Raw genomic sequence first — 26284 nt, 5'->3', positions numbered from 1 at the left:
TCCTTTTGGAGGTCCGTCAGCCGAGCACTGGCATTATATGACCGGCGGAAATGCACACAGACTTTCCTGGCCTGCCTCAGGACATCCTGTAAGCCCGGGTACCTGCCCAAGAACCGCTGCACCACCAAGTTAAGGACGTGAGCCAAACAGGGCACATGGGTCATTTGTCCCTGTCGGAGGGCAGAGAGGAGGTTGGTGCCATTGTCGCAAACCACCATTCCTGCCTTAAGTTGGCGTGGCGTCAACCACCTCTGAACCTGCCCCTGCAGAGCTGACAGAACCTCTGCCCCAGTGTGGCTCCTGTCCCCCAAGCACACCAGCTCAAGCACCGCATGGCATCTTTTGGCCTGCGTACTTGCGTAGCCCCTTGAACGCCTACAGAGCACCGCTGGTTCCGAGGAAGAGGCCATGGAGGAAGAAGAAGAGGAGGGGGTGGAGGAGAGAGGTGTGTCACAATCAGCATTTTGGAGGCGTGGTGGCGGAACAACCTCCAACACTACTGCACCTTGTCCTGCATCCTTCCCAGCTGCCAGCAGAGTCACCCAATGCGCCGTGAAACTTAGGTAACGTCCCTGTCCATGCCTGCTGGACCATGAGTCAGCGGTAATATGCACCTTACCGCTGACCGCCCTGTCCAGCGAGGCATGGACATTGCCTTCCACATGCCGGTAGAGAGCCGGAATCGCCTTCCGTGAGAAAAAGTGGCGTTTGGGTACCTGCCACTGAGGAACCGCACATTCCACAAACTCACGGAAGGGGGCAGAGTCTACCAACTGAAAAGGCAGCAGTTGAAGTGCTAGCAATTTTGCCAAGCTAGCATTCAACCGCTGGGCATGTGGATGGCTGGGAGCAAACTTCTTTCGGCGGTGCAGCAGCTGGGGCAGGGAAATTTGCCTGGTACAATCTGACGTCGGTGTACCAAAAGCAGATTGCCCACAAGTACTTGACTGTGACACACCTAATTCTACACCTTCATTCCTCTCACTGCAGGTCTCAGAGAGGACTGAAGGTCTAGTGGGGTTGGAAATCTCAGCTGATGAGGAGCAAGGAGAGATCCTCTTTGTTCTTTGGTGTGGGTCTTTTAGATACGCTTGCCAACGAACTGCATGGCAGGTCCACATATGTCTGGTCAAGCATGTGGTACCCAAGCGGGAGATGTTTTGGCCACGCGAGATACGCTTGAGACATATGTTGCAAATAGCAGCGGTGCGATCTGATGCACTCGTCTCAAAAAAGGCCCACACCAAAGAACTTTTTGAATAACGCGCAGAGACTGCAGCGCCCTGCACATGTGGAGCTTTGGGGTGTGATGCAGTCAATGTGCTGCCCTTAGGCTGGCCCCTGGAGGGCATCCTGCCTCGTTGGTGATGTGCCGCCGCCTCCTCCTCCTCCTCCTCCTCCTCCTCCTCTCTCCTATCAGGCACCCACGTTGAGTCAGTGACCTCATCATCCCCTCCCTCCTCATCACTGGAGCAAACCTGGCAGTATGCTGCAGCAGGGGGAGCATGACTGCCAGATTGCTGTCCTTCTTGGGCACCCCCTCTGTCCGTGCTCATGTTACTGCCTTCATCGAGCTCAGTATCGTCATCAGAGCCTTCCAAACGCTGGGCATCCTCCTGGAGCATGTACCCAACACTGTGGTCAAACAGTTCGAGGGAATCCTCATGAGGACATGGTGGAGCTAGGGAAGGAGTCACTGATGACATTGAGCTGAGGGAAGAGGCCGCTGCTTTGCCAGACAAAGCACCCTGGGCATGGGTGAGAGAGGATGAGGAGGATGAGGACGGCTTGGTCATCCACTCGACCAAGTCTTCCGCATGTTGCGGCTCAACACGGCCAGCTGCCGAAAAAAAGGCCAAGCGTGTCCCATGGCCACGTGCTGATGAGGATGCACCGTCTCCACGACCAGCACTAGACACAGAGCCTGCTTGCCCTCTCTTATTGGCTTGTGACTGTCTGCCTCTCCTTCTTGGCCTTCCAGACATACTAATGGCCTGTAGCTGCACACCTGTAATTTTCTTCAGGTAGCTTTATATACTGTAACCAGACAAGCCTGCCTGTCAGTAGGAAGATAACAGGAACGGATCTAGCTGAACACTGTGAGCAGGACGCACTGTACTAAATGTAAATAGTCTAGCTGCCTGACCGTGGTACTAATAGGATCAAATAGAACACCTGTAATTTTCTTCAGGTAGCTTTATATACTGTAACCAGACAAGCCTGCCTGTCAGTAGGAAGATAACAGGAACGGATCTAGCTGTACACTGTGAGCAGGACGCACTGTACTAAATGTAAATAGTCTAGCTGCCTGACCGTGGTACTAATAGGATCAAATAGAACACCTGTAATTTTCTTCAGGTAGCTTTATATACTGTAACCAGACAAGCCTGCCTGTCAGTAGGAAGATAACAGGAACGGATCTAGCTGAACACTGTGAGCAGGACGCACTGTACTAAATGTAAATAGTCTAGCTGCCTGACCGTGGTACTAATAGGATCAAATAGAACACCTGTAATTTTCTTCAGGTAGCTTTATATACTGTAACCAGACAAGCCTGCCTGTCAGTAATAAGATAACAGGAACGGATCTAGCTGTACACTGTGAGCAGGACGCACTGTACTAAATGTAAATAGTCTAGCTGCCTGACCGTGGTACTAATAGGATCAAATAGAACACCTGTAATTTTCTTCAGGTAGCTTTATATACTGTAACCAGACAAGCCTGCCTGTCAGTAGGAAGATAACAGGAACGGATCTAGCTGAACACTGTGAGCAGGACGCACTGTACTAAATGTAAATAGTCTAGCTGCCTGACCGTGGTACTAATAGGATCAAATAGAACACCTGTAATTTTCTTCAGGTAGCTTTATATACTGTAACCAGACAAGCCTGCCTGTCAGTAGGAAGATAACAGGAACGGATCTAGCTGAACACTGTGAGCAGGATGCACTGCACTAAATGTAAATAGTCTAGAAGATAACAGGAACGGATCTAGCTGAACACTGTGAGCAGGACGCACTGCACTAAATGTAAATAGCAGGAACGGCTCTAGCTGAACACTGTGAGCAGGATGCACTGCACTAAATGTAAATAGCAGGAACGGATCTAGCTGAACACTGTGAGCAGGACGCACTGCACTAAATGTAAATAGTCTAGAAGATAACAGGAACGGATCTAGCTGAACACTGTGAGCAGGACGCACTGCACTAAATGTAAATAGCAGGAACGGATCTAGCTGAACACTGTGAGCAGGACGCACTGCACTAAATGTAAATAGCAGGAACGGATCTAGCTGAACACTGTGAGCAGGACGCACTGCACTAAATGTAAATAACAGGAACGGATCTAGCTGAACACTGTGAGCAGGACGCACTGCACTAAATGTAAATAGCAGGAACGGATCTAGCTGAACACTGTGAGCAGGACGCACTGCACTAAATGTAAATTGCAGGAACGGATCTAGCTGAACACTGTGAGCAGGACGCACTGCACTAAATGTAAATAACAGGAACGGATCTAGCTGAACACTGTGAGCAGGACGCACTGCACTAAATGTAAATAGCAGGAACGGATCTAGCTGAACACTGTGAGCAGGACGCACTGCACTAAATGTAAATAGTCTAGAAGATAACAGGAACGGATCTAGCTGAACACTGTGAGCAGGACGCACTGCACTAAATGTAAATAGTCTAGATAGAAGATAACAGGAACGGATCTAGCTAAACTGAATACAGTGTATATATATATATATGCAACACCTGGGATGCATATATATACACAATACACTGTAAGTGCAGCTAACTGACTGACTGTTCTGCCTAATCTATCTAACTCAAATCAAATGACACTGTCTCTCTCTCTCTCTATCTCTCAGCACACCGGAACACACACTACACAGGGCCGCCGTGCAGGCGGCCTTATATAGTGTGGGGTGTGTACTAAATCCCCTGAGCCATAATTGGCCAAAGCCACCCTGGCTTTGGCCAATTACAGCTCTCTCTACTGACGGCGCTGTGATTGGCCAAGCATGCGGGTCATAGTGCATGCTTGGCCAATCATCAGCCAGCAATGCACTGCGATGCCGCAGTGAATTATGGGCCGTGACGCGCCACACGAATTTAGCGCGAACGGCCCATATCGTTCGCAATTCGGCGAACGGGCGAACAGCCGATGTTCGAGTCGAACATGGGTTCGACTCGAACACGAAGCTCATCCCTAATGCTGAGCAATCCTGTCCTTAATTTTTTGTGTGGTCTCCCCAATGTATATTAAGTTACATGGGCATGTTAGAATATAAATTGCATAGGAGGACTGACGTGTGAAAAACATTCACCATGACCTTCTCACCATTACCAGGATGTATATAATTAACACCTTTCATTATCAAACTGCACTGGATACAAGTAAGGCAGGGGAAGCAACCCTTTCTCTTTCTACCCAAAAATGTCATTTTTATTTCATGCTCCCTTGGCTTGTACTCCGACCGCACTAATGAATCTCTAAGTGTTTTATTTCTCCTGTACATCTCCATAGGAGCCTTTTGTCTATCTGTGGATAAGCCCGTTTCACTAGGGGCCAGTGCTTTTTAATAATTCTGAACATGTCTTCATTGTAACTATGGAATTGCATAGAAAAGGGCAATCTTTTCACCTCCTGTTTTCGATTCCCTATAGTTACCTTTGTCTCCTCCTGTTGTAATTTCCTAAGTTCCTGTGTAATGATATTCTCAGGGTATCCCTGTTCTCTAAATTTGTGACACATCTGCTCCAATCTTATTTTTTTCAAAGCCTCATCACTAACTATACGTTTGACCCTACACAGTTGACTCCTCACAATAGATCTGAATACATGTGGTGGATGGTGGGTGGAAGCTATCAAATAACAACAATTGGTTTCTATCCATCGGTTTAGTTTTGAGATATGAGAATTTATATAGATCAGAATCGGATAGAATCTGATCTATATAAATTCTCATATCACAAAATGGAACCAACTTCCCACCTATAAATTGTATTCCAGGACAATAATCATAAAGCATTCCATTTTTTTCAAAGACTCAATGTTGCCCCGCAAGATGGCAAAAATATTGTCGATGAAGCGCCACCAGGTGGCTCAATGTGTTTTAATTAAATAATTTGAAAATATGTGCCTTTGTTCAAATTCATTCATAAAAGCGGGGAAACGTTAGAGCCCATAGCAATTCCATTGAGCTGTATAAAGAACTGGTCTTTAAACAAAAAATAGTTATTAGATAGAAAAACCTGAAATAATTTCTCAAACATTGTCATTTGTGCTTCAGAATAATTGTTACTATCCCTAATCAATCCCATCGCTGCATCAATCCCAGCTTGATGTGGGATGTATGTGTATAGGCTGACAACGTCCCAAGTTACCAGTAACTCATCTCCCTGATATAACGAGACATCCTTCAATTTCTGCAAAAAATCCCTAGTGTCCCTAAGGCCTCATGTACACTGCTGCTGGTAAACAGACGTTCAGAGTCAGTTGGATGCTTTTTGTAGCTGCCCCTGAACTCATCCAATGTTATCTTATGTGTACATGTACACAGGTTCGTTTAATGTTGTTTTTAGGCAGTTGAGTTAAGAGGCCTTTTTTGGAAAGCAAGGAAGTGAGTTCAGACGCTGAGTTTAGAGGCATTTTGAGCACCAAACACTTCTAAACACAGATAAATGTGGCTAAATGCGGTAACTCATGTTTAGCCGCATTTTGTTTACAGGCATTTTTGGCTATTTCGAAAAAAAAGCTTCTAAACGCAAACTCGGCTAAACTCGGCTAAACGCGGCTAAATGCGGCATGTAAATGTGGCAAAACAAACATTTTAAACAAGGGTTACTATCTGTCAAATTAAATCGTTCAGGAGACGTTGTAAAGACGTCCCGTGTACATTAAGCCTTACATAAAATGTAATATGCTTTACTAAGAAAGACAAGATTTTATCCAAAAATTGTGCTGTAGGAACAAATATTGAGTCTCTCCTGAGACAATGGGACATCCAGGAGGAAATTGACTGTCCTTGTGGATTTTAGGCAGGGTGTACAGGACCGTAATCCTTGTATGAGTAGGCAATAAGAATTCCAAAATATCACGAGTGATAATCCCTTCCTTAAATGCAGGTTTCAAAATACTTTCGAGCTGTTTCCTTATACACCAAGTCGGGTCATTAGTCACTTTCTTATATATTGTTTGATCATTCAACTGACAGGTAACCTCATTCTCATATAACTAAGGGGGCCATGATGACCACCAATCCCCCTTTGTCAGCAGGTCTTACTATCCCGTTTGCCAAGTACCCGCAGGGCTATTCTTTCCTTACATGATAAATTATTAGGTATATGATTCCGATAATCAATGTGAGAAACCAGCTCTTTAATTTCTCGAGTTACCTATTTAACAAACGTTTCAAGCGGGGCATAGAAGGTAGGTGGTACCGCTTTAGATTTTACTTTCAAACCCAGTGATTTACAGTGCAATGAGTTACCCAATGAATCCCCATATATAAACGGTTTATGAATAAAGTGTACTTTCCATCTGATATTACAGAACAGTCTGTACAAATCTTCATCTAGTTGAAATGTGTCTAAATTACTTTTGGGGGAAAAAGAAAGACCACGATTAATCAGTCCTACCTCCTCCGGTGACAGAACCCATCTCGAGATATTATGAATCAGGTTTCCCGTGCCTGACCCCGATTGCCTCGTGTGCTGTGGAACCGCTCCAAGTCTGGTGTTTCCTTTTTCAAGGCACTGTATGTGACAACGAGTGTGAGGGTACAATATCAGAAATTTCAGAGTAATTCCTAAACTAGTGGTCTGAATTTATTGTTAACTGATTCTGTCATTCAAAATCTATACATATACGATACTTCCAATGGGTTATGGCATTCCACCGTGATTGAGAAGGGAGATAAAAGAAAGTGCTGTAGGCATTAGGATCAGGCATATCCTTCCAAGATCAAGCTTCTAGAGTCATTGATCCAAGGTGCCCAATCAATACAGAATTTGGAAGTGGTTAGATTGGCTTTAGAGAAAAAGAATTCCATTTAAAAAAGAGTATTCAAAATTTGAATCAGGTATAACAGGGTCGGAGAATGGGGAGATTTCCATTGCCCAACTACTGTCAGACGTGTGGAAATTTAAGATATTCATGGCTAAAGTTTGGAAATGTCTAGGCCAGGTAAGAATTGCCAAACCTACCAGAAGGTTCACTGAGATTAAATTAAGAGTCAATGGAATGAAAGATTTAAGGAGTTGAGATGTTTGTGTCCAAAAGTCCTTAATAAAAGGATAATTCCATATATAATATAGAGTTTCTGGGAGTCCACAATTCTTCCAGCATAGAGGAGAGCTGTTGGGATAGATCTTGGCTAGTTTGGTAGGTGTGTAGTACCACCGTAAGATCTTTTGTAGAGATTCCCAATGCATGATACAATGGGAGGTTCATATGGTAAAAGGTAGTGCTTTGTATCATTGGTCCCACGGGGAGGCACCGCTCGTGTGAGAAGTCCACTATTAGGGTTGAGTATGAGAGGAGTCCAGGTGTAAATTTTGTTTGTAGATGTATGAGATTCCCTTTACTGATCTGCTGCACGTCTCATAGAATTACAATAAAGGGTTTAATACTTTGTAGTTTGTGGTCCAGTGGGTTTTTGTGAGTAGAGACCAAATCCTAAAATATTTGTAAAACGTTTTGGAGGAAAGTCCATAGATGTCTTGGAGAGTCGCAAAGGTCACAATGTCAAATGAGGAGTATAGGTTCCCTATGGTAACGATACCTGCTTCAATCCAGAGCTGAAGAGGAAGATCTGATAATATGAGCGCAATAGTTTTGATAGGTAATAGTGCAAGTATGGTAAGGGCTATGTCTTTTGAGATCTGTGGGATAGCCATCCATGTTTGTAGAGATGCTGTTATTGTATCCAGTGTGTAGTACTGAGGTTTAAGGACTAGAAATGTGGCACCAAGGAACAATTTTGGGTCTTGAATTAAAACTTCAGCTTCTATTTGTTTTCAGTTAGAGTGGCTCAATGGTGACCACCATAATTTGAGTTGTTCCAGGAGTACTGCACAATAGTAAGACTGTAGGGATGCCCATTCCTCACAGTTGAACTGGGGCTGTAAGAATGGATTTCCTAATCCTGGGGCGTTTCTGTTGCCATATGAAGGCATTAATGATCGCTTGAGGTTTCAGCAGCTGGGTAGGAAAAAATGGGACAGATATAGTGCAGAAAATATAAAGAATACGCAGTAACAAGTACATTTTAGCCAAAATAATTCTACCAGCCCACGACACAAGTATGGTGCAATTAGTTGTAGTTTTTCTACGAGGTCTTTGAAATTAGATCATAAAAGATTCACACTCGGTGAGCTTAATCAAATTCCTAAATAAGGTATGAAAACCGGGACCAGGAGAAACCCACTTCTAGCATGAACGATTTACTGTGGTTCACTTTATAAAAGGAAATGCAACTAAAATGATCAAGTATGTGTTATATTTCAGGGAGGGAGCATTAAGGTTTTGTGAGGGTAATTATGACATTGTCTGCGTAGGCTAATTTTATGTTCCGTGTTCAGTTAGGCCTGAAACCGAGGGAGCAGAATAAATCAACTGAGCCAGTGGCTCCATAACCATAGCAAATATTAGAGGGAAGAGTGAGCATCCTTGTCTCATGCCATGTGATATATTAAAAGGGTCTGAGACGACCCCTGATGTCCATACACGTGCACATGGAAATTAATATAAGAATGGTGTACAAAAACACTCCTGAAAGGCCAAATTTGCGTAGGACAGCTTCCAGGTAAGCCCAATGTACCCTATTGAATACCTTCTCTGCAGTCAAGAATAAAAACAGAAAAGGCACTCGAGTGTGTTCCACCCATTGAATGAGATCTATAAAGCGTTGTGACCCATCATAGGTCTGCCTACCAGGGATAAAACCGACTTAGTCAACATGTATAAGTTGGGACATAACTGTGGAAAGATGTAGCACTAAAAGTTTTGCGTAAAGTTTTGTATCTGTGTTCTACTCCCCCGTGTTGTCTTCTGGGGAATGGGGCACGGTGTGTTATGGGAACTGTGTGTGTCCCACAACACATCACGTCCCATTCACAAAGCGCCGCGCCGCTCGCACATGCGCAGTAGAAAACTGTCAGTGAAGACGCAAGGCTCCACTGCCTGTTTCCCTTACCTAGGATGGCGGTGCCGGGACCAGAGAGCCGAAGGCCGACATCGTGGGCACCCAGGACAGGTAAATACTTATTTAAAGTCAGCAGCTACAGTGTTTGTAGCTGCTGACTTTTATTTTTTTTTTTTTTAATGACGGAATCCCGCTTTAAGCACAGACATAGGCCTGTAGTTCACTAGAGTATCTGTTGATTTACCTGGTTGTTTTGCTTGCGTCTATTTAGTAAGGTTACTTTGTGGTATAAGCAAGGAAGCTCAGACCTGTGCAGTGTATAAATGTGCTTTTACTATACAAAAATTACATTTGTTTGTTTGTATCTTCAAACAAACTCAACAGTGACCTGATTACAGTGCCCTGAAAAATACCCCTTGAAATTTTCCACATTTTGTTATGTTACAACCAACAATGTAAATGTATTTTATTGGGATTTTATGTGATAGACCAACACAAAGTGGCACATAGTTGTGAAGTGGAAGGAAAATGATAAATGGTTTTCAAACTTTTTTTACAAATCAATATCTGAAAACCGTGGCGTACATTTGTATTCATTTGGAAAGAGTATGGCACAACTGCAAAACTACCAAGACATGGCTGTCCACGTAAACTGACAGGCCGGACAAGGAGAGCATTAATCAGAGAAGCAGCCAAAAGGCCCATGGTAACTCTGGAGGAGCTGCAGAAATCCAAAGCTCAGGTGGGGGAATCTGGCCACAGGACAACTATTAGTCATTGCATTCCACAAATCTGGCCTATGAAAGAGTGGCAAGAAGAAAGCTATTGTTGAAAAAAAGCCATAAGATGTCCCATACGCTGTTTGCGAGAAGTCATGTTGGGGACACAGCAAACCTGTGGAAGAAGGTGCTCTGGTGAGATGAGACCAAAATTAAATTTTTTTGCCTAAAAGCAAAAAAAATGCATAAAACATCAATAATCATCCCCTAGTACACTCAGACAAACAAACAAATATCTTCTGCCTTAGCATCTATAAATGGGTCAAAGGGTGTAATTCAAGAATATTCACATATTGCCTTCCAAAAAAAATAAAAAAGATCTACTTCAATAAAAAAAAATTCCAAAATGCAACACAAAATTAACAAAATGTGTATTTCCTATCCAATCCCTAGCAAAGTGTGTGTGTGTGTGTATATGTGTGTGTATGTGTAATATATATAGTATTACTATTGTATCTCTAATTACTTATAAAGCCAGTGCTTAACAATAAAACTGAATCTGCAACCAAGTATTGGGTATTATTTGTACCAAAATTCCCAACAATATAGTGGATTTTTGTCAATCCCACATCCAAAGAGAGGCTCCTATGTCATCCCATGACCTCTCAAAGAATGATTGTTTATCAATAACTATACTGGATATTTTTTCATGAATCATTATCCAAGATATTTTATTCATCAAAAACCCCTATCTGTCTGAGGTATACCATGCCTTTGCAATTGCTATCTTGGCAGCTAGAAAAAAGAATATACAGTCACGTCCATAAATATTGGGACATCAACACAATTCTAATCTTTTTGGCTTTATACACCACCACAATGGATTTGAAATGAAACAAACAAGATGTGCTTTAATTGCAGACTTTCAGCTTTAATTTGAGGGTATTTACATCCAAATCAGGTGAACGGTGTAGGAATTACAACAGTTTGTATATGTGCCTCCTTCTTTTTAAGGGACCAAATGTAATGGGACAATTGGCTGCTCAGCTGTTCCATGGCCAGGTGTGTGTTATTCCCTCATTATCCCATTCAAAGGAGCAAATAAAAGGTCCAGAGTTAATTTCAAGTGTGCTATTTGCATTTGGAATCTGTTGCTGTCAACTCTCAATATGAGATCCAAAGAGCTGTCATTATCAGTGAAGCAAGCCATCATTAGGCTGAAAAAACAAAACAAACCCATCAGAGAGATAGCAAAAATATTAGGTGTGGCCAAATCAACTGTTTGACACATCCTTAAAAAGAAAGAACGCACCGGTGAGCTCAGCAACACCAAAAGACCATGGAAAACAACTGTGGTGGATGACCAAAGAATTATTTCCCAGGTGAAGAAAACACCCTTCACAACAATTGGCAAGATCAAGAACACTCTCCAGGAGGTAGGTGTATGTGTGTCAAAGTCAACAACCAAGAGAAGACTTTACCAGAGTGAATACAGAGGGTTCACCACAAGATGTAAACCATTGGTAAACCTCAAAAACAGGAAGGCCAGATTACTGTTTGCCAAACAACATCTAAAAAAGCCTTCACAGTTCTGGAACAACATCCTATGGACAGATGAGACCAAGATCAACTTGTACCAGAGTGATGGGAAGAGAAGAGTATGGAGAAGGAAAGGAACTGCTCATGATCCAAAGCATACCACTTCATCGGTGAAACATGGTGGTGGTAGTGTCATGATGTGGGCATGTATGGCTGCCAAAGGAACTGGTTCTCTTGTATTTATTGATGATGTGACTGCTGACAAAAGCAGCAGGATGAATTCTGAAGTGTTTTGGGCAATATAATCTGCTCATATTCAGCAAAATGCTTCAGAACTCATTGGACGGCGCTTCACAGTGCAGATGGACAATGACCCGAAGCATACCGCGGAAGCAACCAAAGAGTATTTTAAGGGAAAGAAGTGAAATGTTATGCAATAGCCAAGTCAATCACCTGACCTGAATCTGATTGAGCATGCATTTCACTTGCTGAAGACAAAACTGAAGGGAAAATGCCCCAAGAATAAGCAGGAACTGAAGACAGTTGCAGTAGAGGCCTGGCAGAGCATCACCAGGGATGAAACCCAGCGTCTGGTGATGTCTATGTGTTCCAGACTTCAGGCTGTAATTGACTGCAAAGGATTTGCAACTAAGTATTAAAAAGTGAAAGTTTGATGGATAATTGTTAATCTGTCACATCACTTTTGGTCCCTTAAAAAGTGGGAGGCACATATACAAACTGTTGTAATTCCTGCAATGTTCACCTGATTTGGATGTAAATACCCTCAAATTAAAGCTGAAAGTCTGCAGTTAAATCACATATTGTTCGTTTCATTTCAAATCCATTGTGGTGGTGTATAGAGCAAAAAAAGTTTAGAATTGTGTCGATGTCCCAATATTTATGGACCTGAATGTACATTTCTGAGAGGATTTTGGGATATCTGGAATAGGTTTATTTGGTAGGGCAGTCCAAGCTGTTTTAAGTACATTTATACCTATGATATGATGCTGAAAATGTGGGTCCAAAATGATTTTACCTTTGGGCATTGCCACCATACATGTAGCATGTCCCCTTTGGCCATATTGTAAGGTGTAATTGAGGGAGCAGTTGGGTAATATTTTAGTTGGTACCAGATATCATCTAGAAAAAAAACATTTTTAGTTTGCTTCCTGCGGAGACAGTTTAAAAAAAATTCCGTCAACCAATTTGGACAGGTCCTCTTGTTCCACAACAGTAACAAAGTCATGTTCCAAGGCTAAAAGTTGTGATAGCATATTTGGAGATTTGGTGCCAGCAAAACAATTCTACCTGAGCCATGTCCAATTTATTTGATAGGTAAGTAGAATCCACTAGCCTAAACTCCTTAAATAAATTCTGTACCCTATACAGCACTTTGTTTAACCACCACGTGAAGGTGGATTGTTTTGTCAAGACCCTGTTCCAGCAGGGCAGAGAATCTAACTTAAATAACAGGGACTCCTGAATATTCAGGCTGTGGTGGTTGTATAACAGAGGAGACATGCAAGGGAGATCCAGGGGCAGTAATCTGATTACCTGCAGCATCTCCTGGATCTCTATTGCTTTGTGTATAGGGAGATCTAGATGAAGGGACAAACCAATATTCCTCATTGCTGTGAAAAGGAAATAGGGAGATCTCAGTTTATTGCTGCCCCCTTCCCTTTCCTCCTCACCCCCCCCCCCCCTCCCACCATCCTGTCACCATGAGCTTCTCTTCACCATACATTGATCCGGAGGCAGCCGTAGGATATAATAAGCTCTGTCTACCACACCATGGGTCCCTGTGCACTGTCTCTGCCAAGCTTTGTGCCTGGAATGTAGCAGAGATATGGGGGTCACACATCTGCCATGCTCCTTGCCATGTATGCACCTCTTTATGTTAGATTTTCATTTTTAGTGAATCTCAGTTTAATTCCTGTGTTGGTGATAATGTTGACTGGGAAATAAAGAGAAAAGTAATCTCTCCTACAGGGACATAGACAGCAAAGAGAACCCATCTTTGTACAGTATACACAATAGTTCAATGTTATAGTGCTTTGTCCTTGTTGGAGAGTCCAGACCCCCCCCCCCCCATCCTATTCTAAAAGAGACTGCAGAAATGATCTTCCAATCCTGTACAATGGGGTGCTGCAGGGTTCAATAATTCTATACAAATACAAATACTTAATCAGCATGTCCCCCAAACTCTCTCAACACCATAGGAACTCATTTTACTGATTTACCTATTTTTCTTGTTGATTTTTGCTAGCAGGGTGAATTTGGGTTCCAAAAAAAAAACATATTGGACATTCACATTCCATCCTGTGGTGTAAAAATGTCATTTTACCATAGATTGTTTTTTTGAGAAGTACAGTATACTGTGTCTTGAAAATGAATAGATATATCTAACTACTGAAAGTGTACTGAATAAGAAATATGAGAATAAACCAACTATAATAAATCAGTTACACTGCCAGTTATAGATGTTACATTTTCAGACTGATGTTACTATTATTCTGTTCTTTGTTCTGTAGTGCAAATCGGTGTCAGTCGATGTGTATAAAGCTCCGGTGATTGTGTCTCTTCCTGAGCAGATCTGCCGGTGACTGAGAGGATCTGCCGTGTGACATGAAATGTTCTCCAGTGCTCTGTGTCTGTTATTTGCTGATACTCGTCCTTTTCATCACATACTATGGAGTTGTATTGACTCGGAGCTCAGCATCTCAATGTAGACTTACTATGGCAATGCCAAGGTTTGAGTATGAATATTACCAGGAGGGAGATGTCATTATCGGAGGATTAATCTCTGCTCACAGGGACAGCCAAAATAAAATAGATTTTGGTTTTAAAAAATACACTTTTGCCAGTTTACCAGGCTTACGAATGTGTCGCACGTAAGTCTCCTTTTCTCATCTTTGCTCTCTCTGTATAACTAAACAAATAGAAAATAAAATTTTTCATTTTCACTGTAATATTTTATGAACATTTACAGCTGTTTCTAATGATGTTTTGTATATTTTCTCACAATTTGATTATGGTCTGTGTTGCACTAATATACAATGATTACATTTGGTTTCCATCATATTTTGTCTTCAGGCCATGCTGGGATACCTGATAAATAATCATGTCATGTATGTAGTTATGGATCCTGCAGACTGAAGATGGTTCCATCATTGCCAGGAGAGAGGGAGGGAGGTGTGCTGTCATGTAATAGCTTGTGTGTGTGATCTTCTACTTATCAGAGCAGATCACCTTAAAGGTTATTCACAGCATAGCAACAAGATAGACTTAGGAAAACTTAGGGATATATGTAAAAAGCAGTGAACTTGACATTCAACAAATATCCACTGCAAGTGAATATTCACTGCTCTAAATGTCTTTTAAATGACAATGATTGATTAACCAAAAGTGAATGTTTGTGAAATTCACATGCACAGCTTTATAACTATGATTCTTAGTGTTTCCTCATTTTCACCATTTACTGTCACTAGGGATGAGCCAAAATTTAGGTTTGGACTAAACTTTCAGCCTCCTGCTGGACTGGAGCCAAGCATCATATATAGAAGTTGTATTTGCACCACTTCTATATTTGATAGCTTCCTGCTTCCAATTCCTAAGAAAACAAAGGGTGCTGGCACCTGACACATCCCTAGTAACTGTTGGCATCAATGAACATTTCTTTACATGCCCATGACCACATTTGTTGAATGATGAAACCACTCTCCTCGATCATTTCCTTCTATAGCTAAAGAAAGCTCGGGGGAGCTGTCATTTGGTGAGGAGTAGTGGCAGGATCCATGTTCTGTGCCAGTTCCATTGGGTTTTCTTTTAAATTAGTTAGATGAAATCTTGCTTAATAATGGATTTACAAGGGACATTTTGGGGGGATTTTTTTTTAAAGGACTTGTAAAATGTTTTGTTTTCTATATTTCTAGGTTACAGCTTCCTTTTTTTATGTAAATGAATAGGGGTATTATGTACCCCATACTCACTCATGGAGAGGGCAGTCTCTGAGGGTCGCAGTATGAGACTCCATGGCTTGCCCTATGATCTTCTGGACCTCACAGAAAGATTGTTGAATGGTGGTCTGAGCCTGGGGTAGTTTCATTAGTGCCTGAGCTATTTCATGCGCAGGAACCGAGGCTTTAGCTTCAGAGTTAACACAAGGTAAGTAGGAGCCATCAGCTTGTTCCCTTTAACCATTTCAGACCTTAGTCACAATCAGCGCTTCCTCCTCCTGAATAGTCTGTAACAGATCGGAGTATGTTACTAAACCGTTTTGGGTCTCTAAACCAAAGCTTAGGCACAATGGGGTTGAGAGGTTGAGCCTCTTTCTGCACTTGCACCCAAAAAGCTTTACTGGTGTCCTCTGCTTTCATGCATCCTTGCACTATCACCTGGTGAAGAATCTTGTCCAACCCCCCTAACATAGTTGGACAGCTTTTCCCTCTCTTGTTGGTAAGTGTGCTCTAACAGGTATGTCAGTTCGGTGCAATTCTTAACTCTCATTTCCATGTCACCTGATCACTGTTATGACCTCGGATTGGCCATCATAGTGATTAGTCATGTCCATGTGTTTATTTTTTTCTCCTTTGAATGAAGAAAAAGATGAATTGGTAAAGATTTACCAAAACTGGTGCACACAGGTACTACTTCAGGTGCTACTTAACCCTCTTGGTTCACCAGAATAACATCTGTGATTTCATGCACAGATGTCTATACAAGTCCTACCCGAACTTGTAAAAAGTAGTGCAAGAACTATTTTTAAAATCTGTGCGACTCCGATGAAGTCGGAGCCACCCTAATTTGACAGCTTCTATTGCAGACAATAGGGTGCGACTTGTCATGTGATTTGGCACTACCAAATCACATGACAAGTCGCACCGGTGTGAATGGGGGCTAAAGCCTGGAAGCTGATTGGTTACTATGCACAGCTGCACCTAATTCTGTGTGTACCTGTTTTAGTAAATCTCCCTCAGTCATTGTATCTTTCTCTAAAAAAAAGAAAGAATAAAATATATAAAGAAAGAAAATGCTAGATCAAGGTTTGATCTAGGTCAGTGCCAGAGTTAGTGTTAGGTTCAAGGTAAGAGTCAAAGTCCAATGTAAGGAACAAAGGTCAGGGTCAGAGGTCTGGGTCAAAGATAAGGGTCAATATGTTTTGGATAGGATTTAAAAAAAAAAAAAAAATTTGGAATTAGTATCAGCAACAGTTTGTGTGTTTTAGGTAGAATAAAAAAGTAAAATGCGCACTATTGTTTCTGGGCCCTACTATGGGTACAAACAACAAATAATATACCCATGCTGTATGTGGTATTAATGCAATCATCAAGGCAGGAAAATTTACTTTGGGTTGTTCTTTGGTGGTGAGTTATGATAATAGAAAGAAATATACAGCTAATTTTTCTTTACTATTTTGGACCAGTATTCCTTTGATAATAAAAATAAAATAATCAGGAGATATCAGTTATCATTTATCTACAAAAGAAAACCAAATTGAGTTTAGGTGTTAACATTTGTTTTACCATTTGTCACAAAAGAGTTACATTGTGGGCAAGTGACATTGCCAGATTCTTTTTAAAATGAAAACAGCACACAGGTCTATGTGGGTTTGTGTGCTTTTTTTATGGAAGCTGGCAGTGAAATGTCATTTCCCAGCAATTTTGAACAATTTTTTTCCTTCGTAAATGTCAGTGTTGCCGTAGCACTTTCTGTGTAATATCAGAGATGCACCTCTTCACATGCAGGATTAGGGCACCCCCCAGGAATGTTATTTTAAGAAATTCAGCATTTTTAATGTTTCACAATCACTGGTCCTGGCTGAATTTACTTTTTTTTTTTTTGCAGTGCCCACTTCCTAATGCTATTTGTTAAACCCCTTTGCCTATTAGTTTTCTTTGGGTACTCAACTGGCTGCTTCACTGAGTCCCCCTGAAGTTTCCTGCTGGCTTTGGGAAGAACAATTGCTTCAAAACTTGTATTACCTCAGTGGTGAGGTCAGCAGCTATACTTACACGTGGATACTGACCTCAGAAATGCTCATTGATAGCATCATTTGCTTGAACTTCCAATAGGTTCTCCTTTTTGTGCTGTTAGGGCTGACACTGCGGGGTTGATTTACTAAAGGGAAAAAGACTGTGCACTTTGCAAAGTGCAGTTGCACTCTGCAAGAGCAGTTGCTTAGTAAATGAGCAGAAGCTCTGCTGACTTCCATCATCCAATCGTGTGCAAGCAAAAATGCTGTTTTTTTTAATTTTCCTTGCACAGGATTGGGTACTCTTTGCAAAGTCAAGCCTTACCTCATTTACTAAGCTCTGGAGCAATTGCACTTGCAGGGGGCAACTGCTCTCTGCAAAGTGCACAGTCTATTTGCCTTTAGTAAATCAACCCCTGTTTGTCTCATCTCAGTCATAGACATCTGCATTGTAGCATGAGCCTCCATGGCTTGCCCTATGGTCTTTTGGACCTCATAGAAAGATTTCTAAGTGGTGGCCTGAGCCTGGGCTATTTGCGTTAGGGCCTGAGCTATGGCATCCGCTGGAACTGAGGCTGTAGCTTCAGAGCATCCTTCATCATCAGATGTTCTCTGGGCAAGGTGAGTAGGATCAATCAGATTTTTCCCTTTAAGCATTTTGGGCCTTAGCCGTAATCTGAGTTTCCTCCTCCTGAATGTTCTTTAACAGTTTGGAGTATGTTACTGTCATTTGGGTCTCTAACCCAAAGCTTCAGCACAATGAGGTTGAGAGGTTGAGCCCCTTTCTGCACTTGTGCCCAAAGAGCTTTACTAGCATCCTCTGCTTTTCTGCCTCCTCACACTATCACCTGGTGAAGGATCTTGTCCAGTTTCCTAACATAGTCGGACAGCTTTTCCCTCTCTAGTTGGTAAGTGCGTTCAAACAGGTACCTCAGATCTGTGCAATTCTAAACTTTGCCAAACGCCTCTCGCAATGCTTCTAAACATTCATAAACAGTGCACCCAGTTTGTTTTGTTTGAAGTTCCAAACAATGTCTGAAGTCAGGGTTTGCAAGCTCTCCAGCCAGGGTTCGCAAGCTCCATTCAGTTAACTATGTGTAACTGAATAATATTCAGTTACATAAAGTTATCCAATCTTGAATACTAATATGGAGGAGAGGCTTTAAAGGAGTTGTAAAGGCAGAAGTTTTTTTATCTTGATGCATTCTATGCATCAAGATAAAAAAAAAAACCTTTTGTGTAGCAGCCTTCTCAGCACCTCTTAACTACTTACCTGAGCTCCATCTCTCTCCAACTATGTCCACGATTGTCTAGGCCCTCTGGGACTCTCCTCTTGATTGGCTAAGACACAGCAGTGGTACCATTGACTCACATGTCTGTCAAATTCAGTTAGCCAATCAGGGGAGAGAGGGAGTGGGGCCGGGTCAGGGTTCCGTGTCTGAATGGACACACGGAGCTGAGACTCAGCTCCAGTGCCTCCATAGGAAGCTGCTGGCTGTGGGGGCACTCAACAGGAGGGAGGGGCCAGGAGCAGCGAAGATCGACCTGAAAAGAGGAGGATCTGGGCTGCTCTGTGCACAACCAACTGCACAGAGGAGGTAAGTATAATATGTTTGTTATTAAAAAAAAAAACACAAGTCTTTACAATCAATAATCTTTGCAACTTAGTTTGCGCAGACTGTGCCCCTTATTGGGGTACATATACTTATGAACATTTTGATCTGCACAGTTTTGTTCCCCCCTTTTTTGGGGGGGGGGGCTCATATAATTCCCTCTAGCTGCTATTGTTGGGCTTTAATAATTGGCCAGTTGTGATTTTATTAGTTATTAGTTTTTTTGTATGTTCTAGGTTATAGGTACAGTATATACTGTAAGTTATTTTTCTTTAATTGTTACATGTGTCAGGCTACTTTGCTGGGTCTCTTACATATACACATCCATCTAGGGATACAGTAAACATTTATATATTGAGGTTGAGCTTCAGTCTGGTTTTTATGATTTTTTTCTTCTTTTATGTATGCACCAGCAGTTCCCTCAAAACACACATATACACTCACCGGCCACTTTCTCTTTCAATAGATTTTTATTCTATTTTTATGCATACAAAGAACAATCGAGTATAATAACATACATAGCAAATATATCAAGTAATGTACAATTGAGTCAGAAGAAGCAGGTACAACATTCAAAGGTATCATTAACAGGTCTAAGCCTGAAAGTATATACTGTATGTACCGCTGGAGCGACAAGGATATAGTACAAAAATGAAACACTTGGCAACATCCTTGACTAACATAATCAGTTATTAACATAATTTTCATACCAATTGGACCATGAATCCTATGAATGTTGTTCACAGAGGTATTGGGCTTTACTGGTTGTGACTAGACGTTCATACATGTGGTGAGTTTGGGTTGTTGTGATAACATCTATCAGTGCTGGCGAAGTAAAAGCTAGGACTGGGAGAGGCAATCAGGACTTTCATGGTACCACTTGTACAGGTAATACACTCATAAATTAAAATTGAATATATTTTAGTAATACAAAAACTAAACTGAAGGCATATATTGAAAATGGAAGCATTTCTATATACACACCCATATACAGTTTCAAAAACATCAAACAGGACTCCTTCTAAAGGACTAGATCATTGAAATAAAAGGTACCCCTCTAAAATAAAGGGGGGGGCACTGTAATCAAGGTTACGCCAGTCTTTCTCAACATGTTTTGCGGGGTAACCACTTCTTCAAGAATTAAAGAAGGAGTAAAGATCTAGAAATAAACAAAATTCATGATAATACACAAATAATATACAATTAGAGCATAAATGAGGCTACAAGCAAACACATACATATGCGTACAGTATGTATGCACATGAGTTGTACATGCTCATGGCAGTATATAGTTTCACATTAAACAACATATAGAGCTTGATCTAATGCAATTTATCAAGCACCCCCCAAAAGGAGATACAAAGGTAGAGATAGATGTAGCCCTGCATCTCACCTGGCCCGCACCCACGGGGGGGGGGGGGGGGTAAAGGCGCCAACAAGAAAGGTCTCCCCAGCGGATGTAGGGGTCAACTACAGATGAAACTTAATGTAATGATAAGAATATATAGACAATAGCTAGAAGATAAGTAGGTATCTTACTGGAGAGTGTGTACATAGAAAACATAATACAGATACACACCTCATATAAAAACATATAATCCAAGAGCCTGGCAGTGTATGCAGGTGGACCAAGACAGAGCAAAGATGATGGGTACTTTCAAACACAAGTTGTTGATACCTAGGTGAGGAATGGTGTAATTAGCATGTATATATATATATATGTATAAATGTGATAAAGAGTGAAACCAAGAAAAACCAAAAACTAAGACACCACATCCCAAATATTTACTGATGAGGAAGAAAAGGGCTTTAAGGCATAGAGCCTTGGGACTTTAAAGGTGTCAGTATTCAGGAATTTATTCCAGATTAAGGTTTGATTAAAAAAAGAAATTTTATTATAACATTTTTTTAAATAAAAGGCCTAATAAAAGCCACGTACAATACAAAGATTACAAAAATTTCCACAATTTTATAAAATACAGTAACAATTCATGATACAAAAACCACTTATTCTCAACATGTTTCAATCATTTTGTCCTGTCTTTTTCAGTAAGGATACTACCAATTCTGATTATATATGTATTATCTCTGCAAGTTTCTCTACGAGGCAGGATTTTAGTAGGAGAGGGCTACTCGATGGACTAACCTTTCTATTATCTGGTGATCCCCAGCTCCAAGTGTAACTGTTTGAAATAAATTTTGTTTGGGTAAGGTTCATTTCTTTTGCTATAGTCTAGCTTACACATAAAATAATAAATCAATATGAATAATTAAAATACATATATAGATTCACATGTCTTTATATAATACCCTGTAAATTTGTAATATTAGCCTATATTTTACATTAGAGTTCTCTTTATGATGAATAATTGCATACAACCATTTCATATTATATTGATTTTTTCTCTTTCTATGTAATTTCCAGTCTTATTAATGATGCCACACACAGACTCCTGAAGAAACTCCATAGAGCAAAACATGTTGAGAATAAGTGGTATCTGTATCATGAATTGTTACTGTATTTTATAAAATTGTGCAAATTTTTGTAATCTTTGTATTGTACATGGCTTTTATTAGGCCTTTTATTTAAAAAATGTTATAATAAAATTTATTTTTTTAATCAGATCTTAATCTGGATTAAATTCCTGAATACTGACACCTTTAAAGTCCCAAGGCTCTATGCCTTAAAGCCCTTTTCTTCCTCATGTATATATATATGTATATTTGAATATGCCATTAAAAATAAAGGGCCACCTAACTTGCTCACATCTCCAGTTGAGCTAAGGGTGGATACACCATGCTTCACCTAAGCATCAAAAGGAGTTTAGGCAATACAAGCATTTTGAATGCTGCTAGGTGGTCTGTCCATGAAAACTCAAATTTGGATAGGAATTGGATATCTTGTGCAAATTGGTGTTTGAAAGGTGAGACATTCGTGTGAAACAGCTGTATGGTAGATTTTGTCAAGGTTATACCCAAGTAGGCTATTCCAGAGTCTTGCCAATAGTATAGGAAATGTAAGAATATTACATTTCTAGTAGTCCCATCTACTCCCAAGTCAAGAATATGGGATTTTGAGAGACTGCTACAAAATCTGCCAGGATTTTTTGAATTCTCTGTAAGGAGGTAGTGGGGTCAGTGATCGTGAGTATTACATCATCTGCAAATAAACGTATGCGATGGTCAGAATTCCCAACTTTAATACCTGAGATAAGTGGGTCTGAGCGAATTTGTTCTGCTAGGGGCTCTGCGACCAGATTAAAAATTAAAGAGGATAGGAGGCACCCTTGTCTTGGACCATTTGCTATGAGGAAAGGTTGGGAAAGCATATCATCTACATCTATCTGGGCAGAAGGCTGGGAATAGAGGGCAGAGATGGCGTATAAGATCGTGCCTGTGAAACCAAATTTACTTGTGGCATAGTGACGTGCTTTGAGTTTTCTGTGGTTCTTCTCAAATGAGTCAAGCAGAAGGGCTCTAAATTCCTGTCTTAAATACAGCAGCTTAGTTTTCATGGTTTGGGAAGGGTGTGATTGGTTCTGGGATTCTGCCAGTTTAATGTCGTTAATGAGCTGGTCAATTTGCTGTGTCCTTTTTCATTTCCTGAGTACCCAGTTGAATGAGCACTCCCTTGCTGAATGCTTTGTGCACATCCCAAAGAGTTGCAGAGTCTGACACTGAACTTATATTGTGTTGAAAAAATTCTGTTATAGGTGTTTTTAGAATATGAGTATTAGCTCTCCATATTTTCTGTGATGGAAAAGATGCTGTGTAGGAAATTGTAATACTCATGGGTGCATGATCTGCCCACGTTATAGGTGCAATATCAGAGGCCCCAATCTTTTGCAACAACCATTTGTCAGTTAAAAAGTAGTCGATGGGGGTATAAGTATTAAGTACAGGTGAGTGATAGGTATATTCCCGATGGATCATAGAGATAAGTGGTTCTAATGAATTTCCTCATGGCCAACTGATGTTTAGGCCTAGGGTTTGAGGTGTTAAGTATCTGGTCTGGAGCTTTGTTAAAAACCTGACATCAGGGACCCTTATTGCGCACAGCAACTTTTCTTCAGTACCTTATTGTGGAAGTGTATTTGGTGGCTATTAGGGGCAAACATCACCAGGGTAATGGTTGAGTTGTCTATGGTGCAGACCAGTATGAGGTAACGACCGCTATATGGTTTAAAATGCTCTCGTGAAGTTTACTGACCAGTGAATCACAATCAGGACTCCTCTCTTCTTCTGAAGGGGACACATCTCTTCCTCTGAGGGCCAGAAGCTTTAAAGTGGGAAACTCCTTATGCGTACATGTGGGAGCTGCATCTTATTGAAAGTATGTCTCTTGTACACATAAGATTTGGCAGGATTGGGAGTTGGTTGTTCCCCATAGCGAACCGGGTAGTTCAGGCCATTGGTATTTAAAGTTAGGCTCTTAATAATCATAAATGTAATATTTGTGGATTAGCTTAGGTTGTACTCAGTGTCACTGGGTGTTGGCAGACGGTGGTTGGCATTGTAATTATTCTGGTGAAGATATTGTCGTCTACAGCTCTTCTTTCAGTGGTGCAATAGCATGAGTAGGTGGGATGGATGGATCTGAGTATGGAAGAGAAATCTCCAACACAACACAGCCAGAACTAGGAAACAGGTACCAATAAATAAAACAAGAACAATATAAACGCCTTATTACTGGGAGCCTTGTTGGTTGGACTTGGGGATTTTTTGCCGCTGAGGAGTCATTTTACCAGGTGGCCTCTTTTGCTCCTGAAGGTGGTGCTGGTTCAGAGATAATGCCCCAGAAATGGAGCGGGGTCACTCCTTTCTCCTCTGATGTAATAGTATAAAAGGTGCAATTCCTTTCAAATGATAACTTGGAAGGGTGCTTCCATTTATATGCCAATTTGTGTTTCGGAGTGTTTTAGTGATTGTGGATAGTTGCCTCCTGGGATCTAAGGTGTGTTTGGACAGGTCTGCGTATATGTGGATAGAGCAATATGGACCATGCAGTTGAGCCAGGGATCTGGATTCAGTTAAGATTTATTCCTTAGTAAAAATGCACTCTCAATAGTACATCACGTGGTATTGATTACGGAAGAAAAGAGAATTTTGGTAATTGATGGATGCGATCTATTGTGAGTTCTAATGCCATCGTGTCTGGTAATTTGGAAGAAAATAAATCAATGGCATATTTTTTAAGGTCAGCTGATTGAACTGCTTTAGGGATTCCTCTTAGTTTGAGGTTATTTCTTCTAGAGCGGTCCTCTAAGTCTGCCAATTTCGCTTTAACTCATGCACACTCTTCCATAGTCTCATCATGTGCCTCACCTAAATCTTTATTAGTGGTTGTCATCTACCCCATATATTCCTCTATAATATGCATTCTGTCCCCTAGTGAGTGTATTTCACTAGAGAACTGTTTAGTTAGAGTGACAATTAGGGATGAGCCGAACACCCCTCGGTTCGGTTCACACCAGAATCTGCGAACGGACCGAAAATTTGCAAGAATGTTAGAACCCCATTGAAGTCTATGGGACTCGAACGTTCGACATCAAAAGTGCTAATTTTAAAGGCTAATTTGCATGGTATTGTCCTCAAAAGGGTTTGGGGACATGTCTCAATGCAAAAAAAAGTTTTAAAAACAGCCGTTTTTCCGGGAGCAGTGATTTTAATGATGCTTAAAGTAAAAAAAAAGTGAAATATTCCTTTAAATATCGTACCTGGGGGGTGTCCATAGTGTGCCTGTAAAGTAGCGTGTGTTTCCCGTGCTTAGAACAGTCCCTGCACAAAATGACATTTTTTTTTTTCCAAATAGTTTTTATTGAATTTTGTCAGGTTAACAATAACAATACAATAGACAAGAAGCAGGTATGTTACAACTTCTATATTGTAAATTAGCCAGCAAAGAAACAATAGGTAAAGCCAACCGAAAAAAACAGGTGCTCCTGAAGCTTCAGTTTGGGGTTGGTGTGATTGACTATGTGAAGCTAGACATAAAGGAGTCTCTGAGAACTGGGTTGTGAAGATTTCAGTATGTTGTGAGGGTAGTGTATGAGGATTTAGCAGGTCTGCTGTGTGTAGGGATAAAGAAGTGTGTATGGGCGTACATGCTTAAAAGAAGGTACGGTATATACCGATATGGTCTGCCCAGGACCCATTCACCCCTATAGGGACCGTGCTGTGAATGGGTGGGGGCCAGAGGTGACTGTGTGAGGGTTAGGCAAGCTCGGTATATCAGAGCCTGGGAGTACGCCCCATTGGGGCTAGGGTTTTTATTTTGGGGGAAAGGAGAGAGGGGTGTCCATCAACTTTTTCAGAATGCACCTCTATTTGTGTCAGAAAGGGGGAAGATTAGAGTAGGGGGGCAAGGTGGGAGGACTACAGGCATTATAGGAGGTGCAGTCTAGCAATGAATGTGCAAGAGGGGAGGTGCAGGAGGAAATCAGGGGGGAGGATCTGGGCCTGTAGGAGGATTGGGCTCCGTTTATTGAGCATCTAGGGGTGGAGGTGGGCTGGCAGGTTGCTTGGGCTGTTTGAATGACTCCCTAAAGTGGAGCCAACAAGCCCATGTATCAGTAAATTTGAGTGGATTATCTTTAGCTTGGCAAATGAGTTTTTCCATTTCCGCAATCTTGTCCACCCATTGGAGTCAATCTTCCACCGTGGGGGGGGTTGAGTTTCTGCATAGTGCAGGAACACAGAGGTTGGCGGCATTAATAAGGCGTATAGTAAGGGATTTTTTGTAGGCAGAGGGGGACACGGGGTATGATGGAGCATGTATTGTGCAGGGGTGAAAGTTGGGGTGTAGGTGGTTATTTGGGTGATCCTGCTTTGTATTTCTGTCCAGAATGGTTGCATGAGGGGGCATTCCCACCATATGGGTATGAGGGTGCCTTCGGATGAGTGGCATCTCCAGCAGGTGGGAGGGACGGATGGATGGAATTTATGGACCTTATCAGGTGTTCTGTACCATGTAGAATATATTTTGTACCTATTCTCTTGGATAGATACGTTAACCACTTCCCGCCCGCCCTATAGCGGATTGACATTCGGGAAGTGGTTCAGTTATCCTGACTGGGCGTCATATGACGTCCAGCAGGATAACATGCCGCCGCGCGCCCCCGGGGAGCGCGCATCGCGCCGATCGGTGGATCGGTGTGTCAGTCTGACACACCGCTACACTGATCTTGGTAAAGAGCCTCCGGCGGAGGCTCTTTACCACGTGATCAGCTGTGTCCAATCACGGCTGAACACGCTGTCAATAGGAAGAGCCGTTGATCGGCTCTTCCTCA

Source organism: Aquarana catesbeiana, linkage group LG01 (genome assembly GCF_042186555.1).
Source record: "Aquarana catesbeiana isolate 2022-GZ linkage group LG01, ASM4218655v1, whole genome shotgun sequence".
In the NCBI taxonomy this organism is placed as follows: Eukaryota; Metazoa; Chordata; class Amphibia; order Anura; family Ranidae; genus Aquarana; species Aquarana catesbeiana.
This window is presented reverse-complemented; position numbering follows the sequence as displayed.